Raw genomic sequence first — 8,691 nt, 5'->3', positions numbered from 1 at the left:
ATCACAATCAACTCGATGGATATTGAAATTGAAGATGATGTTCCACTACTAGAAAAACAGCCTTTTACGACGCGCAAACCACGACACTCGTTGATTTATGTTACGCAAACGAGAGTGACATTAAAAAAGTGTCATCTCTTCAGAGAATTTAAGGATTTGGGTCACGCATTATTGCGTGCCCTTAAATAAGTGTCAAAAGAAAAAAAATTAAAAACACAGAGGGCGTTGTATCTTAAACGCGCGTTCCTTAGTTACAAGCGGGAAAAGAAAAGCCAAAAAATTAGAAAAGCCCGCTACCCTCTTTGCCCTAAGAGTTTTGACGCATCTTTCATTCTCCTCACACTGTTGTGCAACTTCTCAGTCAAAGATCCAAGGTTACGATTTCATCTTCATCTCTCGACTTCATCATCTCAATCAAGAAAAAAGGCTTCTGATTTCCATTTATTTGTTTCATCTCAGCTGAGATTTCACCTGCTCCATCTCTTCTATTCTTGATAATACTCGCCAACAGTGTTCTTGCACTATTCCTTGACCTGCTTCTTTCCATATTCTTTTCTCCACAATATCTTCAAAGACATTTTCACACGCTTTCTCAAAAAATTATTTGTTCTCTCTCAAGAACCCTAGCCTTCACTCACACCGTAGTGTGTTCTGTTCGGATGTATAGGCATCGATGAAACAAGGAACCGTGATATGGAAGGCCACCCAAGTATTAACTCTTCAAGATTCAGATCGCCAAGGGTTCATTGATTTATATTTCCCATGTTAGAGTTTTTGGCCAATGTTTATCATTTTCGGGTTTCTTAATTACCCAGGTTTGGATACTTTGGTATTTCTTTGATTTTATTTTCCTCTTTTACTGATTTTTATTTATGGGTTATCTCCACACGATTCACACAACCCGTTTGATGAAATAACCGAAGCAGAAAGAAACTTACAGTCCACCAATTGCGATGGTAGCTCGAACAACAAATACAGTTCCTCTGCTAGCTCCATTGTACATCACCATCCTGCTACCATACCAAGACAAAAAAGACCAAACTGCAAAAACGTCGCCGTTGCTGCCAATCGCTTTTCCTTTAGCCCAACCTTGCTTTAGCCCTAATTTCACAGTACCTAGAAGAGCAGCAGAGTACTCTGTTATCGTCTTGTTTTCACCCACAAAAGAATAAACGGTCCTCACGGATGAAATCGCCTGCTCCGCGACTGTACCAACCATATTATACTCCTCTCTGATCTTTCTCGACAAGCTCATAAGAACCCTTCCGTAAATCAAACCAAGTATAGCTAAAATTATAATAAACGGAAGCCCAACAATCGCTAGCCTCCATAGTAATATAAACGCCACAACATATGCCCCTCCAAAAATTGACATGTTCATCAACAACACAGGTACCTGCATTTTTATTTCCATTTAAAAGTTAAACACTTGTAATGATTTTAGACTCATGGTCATGAACGCACTCCTCCAATTTCCGTTGAACAAGTCGGTAGTTTCTCCATTTATCTCTTCTATTTCCGTTTTTTCTCAAATTAGGGCTCGCCAACTGTATGATGAAATGCCTGAGAGAAAAATTACAACCAAAAGTGCATTTTGATTCCATTTCAAACACTTCAACTAACTGACCATATTACCCTTGCGGTACTTAACTTTTGTATCATTAGTGAACTAAGCTTGGTTCTCTGTAATGTGTAGTGCATACAAGGCAAACTGTTCTCTTTTCTGCAACTCAAACAAAGAAGGTAAAACCTTTTTTCATACACATTTGTATATTTTAACTGTTTATTTCATTGTTTAAATTAAATCATGATAATATTTATTTATTTATATACTTGTTCAGAAGCACTTTGGGCTTTCTCGTTGTGGTAAAAGTTGTCGTTTAAGGTGGGAAAATCACTTAAGACCTGATCTCAAAAAAGGTGCATTTACACCAAAGGAAGAACACCACATCATTGAACTCCATGCTAAAATGGGGAACAAATGGGCACGTATGGCTATTGAGGTCTATTCCTCTACTTTCTTTCCCAATTACATTTTTTTTCTTTTTAATTCCAATCCTTCCTTAGCTGCTATATCCAAGCAAGTTGCATACATTCATATTCTTTTGTGAATGTAATTTGATATTGGTGATCATAAGTTTATGTTTATACATACATACATGCTTTAAAAGTTATAAATGGCGATGAGGACACGTTGGTCATTTCTATGTAGATAGGACATAACATAATGGTCCTTTAAAACACTCTAAAAAAATGCACATGGTGTGTTTATTGAAGGTGTAAATGAGGGAAAACCATAAATTAGAGAGTATAAATATGAAGATAATTAAATAAAAACTTATAGTTCTTATTGTTCCCTGCATTTATTTCATCTATTAATTCCTTTTATCTCTTTAAGAGTCTAAAATGTCTCATACTTGAATAGACTTAAAAATAAAGATAACTAAATAAAAAGTGAAATACAACTGTATTATTGTTTGTTTCTCATATTTCCACAACTGATTAGTTTACACAAAACTTTTAAAATTCATCTGCACATCTCATTTCATCATTTATCTTGATTCTTGACAACACTTGATGGAAAAAAGAAAAGAAACAAGCTCTGTTACATATTTTATATGATTGAACCTTGAAACATATCATTTATACTGATTCTTGACAACACTTGATGGAAAAAAGAAAAGAAACAAGCTTTGTTACATATTTTATATGATTGAACCTTAAAACATGAAACATAATGTTTTTTTATGAGCAGGGCTTGAAGAACAACCATGGTAGCACCATCTTCAGGGTCCAGTTCACTGAAGAAGTATTTGAAAAGATACGAAAATAATGAGGAGGAGGAGGAGAAGAAGAAGAAGAAAAAGATGAAAACTAAGCTTGATATGAATAGTGTTCTTGTTGTTGATGAGGATCCTGTTTGGCAAAGTCCAGTTCAGCATGAAGAAGAAGATGATGAGTCACAAGGTGTGCCAATAAAATTTCTTGTTCAGTAGATTGCTTCACGTTTGATGTTAATGTTCTTTGTTAATGTATTGTACTTTGATGAATTTACCCAATTATAGCAATGCAAATTGCTTTGTATTTAGATGATATTGCTATAAATATAATTGGTAGATTTTCAAAGTACAATAATGTAATAGGAAGATGCTTTATAAATTTACATTGCTACCCAATTATAATCACCCTTGTAATGTACAGATGAAGAGAAGCCACAAGTTGATGAAGATATTGAAGTGAAACGAATGAAAAGATTAGAGCAACTTAAAAGTTGGCGCCCTTTTGGTGCTATTTCTGAAGATGGAAGCGGTTGGGTTCCAGTGTCTGATACTGCTAAACATTCCGACATCTCTCCGCCACGTAGACGTAGGGCCTGGAATGATACACCAGAACCGGAATCAGAATCCGAACATATATCGGAAGTGAATTCCGACATGTCCCCACCCTGTAAACAAAGGGCACAGAATGATACACCGGAACCGAAATCTGATCTTTCTCCTCCTCGGAAGGGCCGTAGTCGAAAGTCTGATATTTCTCCTCCCGACGGGGGCATAATCATCCACATGATGATCTTTCTCCCCTGAGAAAACCTATCAAGGAATCGAAGAGGCCAAAAACTAGTTTTGTCAGTGGTAAAGATATAAAAGAAGAAATTGCTAGAACAAATATGGATGATTGGTTGAGGTAATCATATTACTCCTTTGTTATTTGCTAATGGGTTTTTTTTTGTCCCACAATAAAGGTAGAATAGCGATTCGCTCTCTTCTCTACAAAAGACATTGATACCCTCCGCATCCTTAGTGTTGAATGTGCGCTTAATAGATCTGCAAGGGATTAAATAATCTTTTAAGGCTATTTTCGATGACGAGAATATGGAGGGTGTTAACGTCTTTTGCACATACGAGAGATTGTGAGCTTTTTTGGATGGGAAAAAAATTACATTTTTATCCCAAACTCTTGTCTGAAACCTTGTTGTAGAAGGTCAGGATTACCCCTCTCCACTTACTGATTATATTACATGTAGGTTTCAAAAAATGGATCCTTCTATAAGTGGGCGAAATGCTGAAGGCGTACGTCATGATAAGAGAACTGGTTAGTTTTAAATTCCTAAATACTATTTGTATACACTATACAATACAATGTTTTTGACTATTTCTTGTTAAAAATATATTTTTAATTCCACTTGTGTTTTTTTTTTCAGGGTAACGCCTGACAAAGGTACTCCACTGTTAGTTTTCATATTTAAAGTTTTATGTTTTGAAATGTCTTGATTTTCAAATTGGTATGTGCATTTCTGTTCATGTTGTTGTAGAATTATTTTCACGTACTAAACAAATTTAAAATAGTGCAAAGTTAATTTTAATATGTTTAACATTATGTTATTGAAGCATACTAAATTTTTTTAAGCACTGAAAACAACTTATAAGAAAGTTAATGTTACTACATGAATAACAATAAAACAATTAGATTGAAAAATTGCATGATTGAATTTAAATAGTTTGCAAATGTAATTAAATCTTGAAATGTGATCAACATATGGCCCCTTGACTTTGTAGCAAGAAAGTTAATGTTACTACATGATAATAGTATCTTTTAAGGTTTACATGAAGATGTTAATTTATTTAATCGACTTCCACAGTTTCAAATTGACTGCCCACAATTAGGTTAAGTTTTTGAACTCGGTAAAACTTAACTTCTATTTCTGATTCCATCTTAATTTTTGAAAAAAGAAACAATCCTTCCAAATGTTCACTAACTGATCTTAAAGACAATACATCAAATATTAGTTAAAGCCAATTGCTCTTATATGGAAAAAAATAACTTTAGTCTAGGGAGTATCATTTGATATATATTTTTAAAATCCTTTTATAGAAAGTAAGTAAAAGGTTAAGAAAAAATTAATGCAGAAATTGAAGTGACTGGAGTGTGTGAAAGGAAAATGAAAACCAAATAAATATTTTTCCAGAAATATCATGATGACTATTTCACATTGAAATTGATCTTATCTGTCATTGAGGATTAATGGGATATATAATACCTATCATTCCAACTGTGGCTTCTGTGTTCAATTTGGTTTCTTTTTGTAATAGTGTTAAAGTTTCAGAAAGCATCAGTGATCATGGTGAAAGAAGGACCTTGCTGCCATTGTGAAATTGAGGGTAAGGTTTCCCCTATCTAGCAATTTCATTCCTGTTTGGTTTTTTGTATGAGCATTTCAATCTCATTTCTCTATTATTTATCTTATTATTTGCTATTGTTCTTTGGTGATGTAGCATCCATGGATCATTTTGGATGCTGATTATATGTTCCATTATGTACTTGCATATCACATCTCTGAATCCTATGTAGAAGAAGTGTCAATTTTATATATGGTGTTTATCTCCACATAAAAACCCTAAAATGTGGATGTGCTAAAACTGAAGAAGTTAGAAGGCACATACTGGAATTTAGCAAGTCGGGTAAGTTTAAAATTATCTTAATAGGATATTGATTAGATTACACTACATGTAGTGTAGAAAATATGATGAATATTTAAGATCAATATTCAACTTTTCAAAATGTGTCCAGTTTGATGTTTATCTGTTTGACATTTTTTTGACAGAAAATGAGAATACTGAAGAAGATGAACCACAAATTGACACTGAAATGATCAATGGAATTATCAAAGCCCTTCAGGTATCATCTCATATCACTTGCTTATGAAATTTCTTCATCTATACTTGAAAAGATATATTGATTTTTGTGTTGTTGACAGGCTATCCCTGATGCAATTCTCAGCACAACAATTATGATTTTGTGATGTTAGGCTAAACTATAAAGCAATTGATTCTTTGTTTTAGGAAACGTTTAAGAGCTTCTTCAGACAACTTAATGATGAGTTACTGAAACAAGAAGGTGCCCCTTTATAGCAATGTACTATTAGGTTATATAGTTAGGGAAAACCTCTTAATAACAATGTACAATTAGATCCCCTTAATATTAATGTATTACAATATTTTGAAATGATATTAGATGAAATTTATTGTTTTGGTATGTATTTGTTTACATATTTTCGTATTATGCGTAAATGAGTATCGTAAATACGCGTCGTAAATGCATATAGAAAATGGTTACAGAAGTTTACGACACGCAGATGCGTGTCATCTTCATTTATGACAGGGGCTTCCTTGATACGCATTGCGTGTCATAAAACACGCGCGTCGTAAGATTACGACACGCATTTGTGCGTCGTCTTCCTTTATGACAGGGCCTTCCTTGATACGCATTGCGTGTCATAACTACGCGTCGTAAATGCGTGTCATAAATGCGTGTCGTAAATGCGCGTCGTCTCTCGTTATGACAGGGCCTTCCTTGACGCGCATTTGCGCGTCGTCTGAGCGTTTTACGACGCGCAATGAGCGTCGTAAAAGGCCTTTTTTCTAGTAGTGTTCCAAGAAAAAAACCATCATTAGAGGAGATTGATGCCTTAGAGGTATTTTTGTTCCATTGTTATGCAAATTTTTAAGGCAATGTTATCCTTTGTTATGTTAGTACTGATTGTATTGATTATAGGAAGTTCGACTTGCTATAGAGTATATTGTGATTCCAAGTGGAGAACCTGTGGAGCTTCTACCTCGATGCTCAGAGATAATAGCTCAACAACTTGAGCTTGTAAAAAGTTATCAATTGGCTGTAGAAAACTCGAGCACTGACCTCAATCCAAGGCTGCAGATTCTTCCACAAAAGTTAAACAAGAAATCAGGGAAAAACCCCAAACCTACTTCATGATTCATTGCACCTACGGGTGATGTTGCAGGTACAAGTGTTGCTAGGCTGCCACTTTTGCCTGAATAGTGCATGCAACCAAAATAGTTGAATTTGAAGAAAAAGCTCTTCACACAATGACACAAAAGTGGTTTTGACTCGTAAGGAAATGATATTCTTAATGTTATACTTGGGGGTTTTCTGAGGGTCTTTTTTTTCATTTGATTCCTTGTTTTTGAATTTTTTCAGCAAGAGGTGGTTTTAGAAAGGTATTGGCTTGGGTTTTAACCCGCCTTTAAAAAGAAAAGCAGGTACGTGCTTATTTTGTCTATCTGTTCTACACACAACATCTCTAAAGGAATATGGCAAGCTTGAATATTTTATCAGATTGCTTATGCTTATGGGATATTTCAATAGTATCATGATTAAGAAACCTTTCACTCTACATAGGTTTTTACACAACTCTCCAGTTGTTACGGCCATGTAGTTACATCAACACAAGTAATCCATTTGTCTTTTTCTCAGATTTTTCTTCATTTGAGTTTATTTTATATCCATTTCAAGATATTGCTAGACAATTATGTATAGAGCACGAACTGATGTTTTCCAAAATGGCACAACCCTCCCTGGTTCATCTATGAATAAAATTTTAACAGTAAGTTTTTTTTTGTTATTTCAGGAAATTGCTAGACAGTTATTTCATCAGACTTCTCTAGAACTCAACTTCTTGTCTGATGTCCCAGTTTATTGGTTGGAATCCAGATGTCAACTCAAATTTTTTAGTAAGTTTTTTTTTCTCTTTTTTTGTAAGTTACTTTTACTAATAACAATAGATAATTACTTTGCTCTTCATGGGAGTTTAAGTTATTATACATACAGGAAGGCCCTGTCATAAAGGAATGGTATACAACCTCTATGTAATTCTCTGGTTTCTGCTTACTATAAGTTTGTTATATACTAGATTTATTTTTTCATTTTCTTTTGTGAAGCTGTTGCTATATTGCGAAGTCGTCCTTTTAGTGATGTGAAATGATAAGATTCGTTACAAATCTGATCTCAATAGAGGAAATTTTGTACCTTTCTATGGTTCTTAATATCACATTCTGTTACTTGTTAAACTATAGCTGCTTGCTAGTTATTGGTGAATTTTTGGCCTCGCTAAGTTGGCAAACTGTAGTCGATTGCTACTTAATTATTGTGAATTTTTGGCTGAACTACTTAAGATCTTTCAAGAAATAGACTGTACAGATAAAGATTCCCTCTGTACCTCATGCACAATGGTTATTTATAACTCTTATTATTTCATTTCTATCTTATTCTTCTAGTAAGCCATCAATTCCAATGCAGTCGACTGTTTTTTAGAATCTTTATGATTTTCATTTAGTTTAATCTTCTATCTAGACCAAATTATCCTTGAAAGGACTTATTAATGATCATCATTTATGGCATCTTGTGAAATTGTTCATAATTGGGTTGTTAATGTTCCTGTTTGTTTTCATTTATGTAGGTAACAATCTTGTTGAATTAGAGGTGAAGAACACATGGATTTCTATGGACCATATGAATCAGATGTTAATGGTAACAAGTTTAACACTCGATTCCATACAATTAGATGTTAATGGTAACAAGTTTAACACATGTATCTTTGTTATACATACAAATTAGGAAGGTAGATCCGATTTTGGACATGGAGGCTGATGAAGGAGACAATTACACACATATTCCAGTAAGAAACAGAGTTGGATGATTATTTGTTAGTTTAATAGGAATGTATAACCCATGTTAGTAATGTATTATTTTTGTTTAACATTTGAATGATTCTTTGTATGACATATTATAATTTGTGCAATTTATTTTATTTTTTGAGTATAAAATTTTATTTTATATTATGCAATGGATTGTATTTTTGTATATGGTATTTTATTTCTATTATGAAAAATTAATAAA

At 33.8% G+C, this 8,691-nt stretch overlaps 1 pseudogene; it reads left to right on the top strand.

Moving 5' to 3' along the window:
• The first annotated feature begins 2,771 nt into the window (after positions 1-2,771).
• Positions 2,772-5,800, top strand: LOC111877619 (uncharacterized; annotated as a pseudogene).
• Positions 5,801-8,691: the final 2,891 nt, after the last annotated feature.

Source organism: Lactuca sativa, chromosome 3 (assembly GCF_002870075.4).
Source record: "Lactuca sativa cultivar Salinas chromosome 3, Lsat_Salinas_v11, whole genome shotgun sequence".
Lineage (NCBI taxonomy): Eukaryota > Viridiplantae > Streptophyta > Magnoliopsida > Asterales > Asteraceae > Lactuca > Lactuca sativa.
The sequence above is the reverse complement of the archived record's forward strand: the minus strand, read 5'-3'. Positions and strand labels throughout refer to the sequence as shown.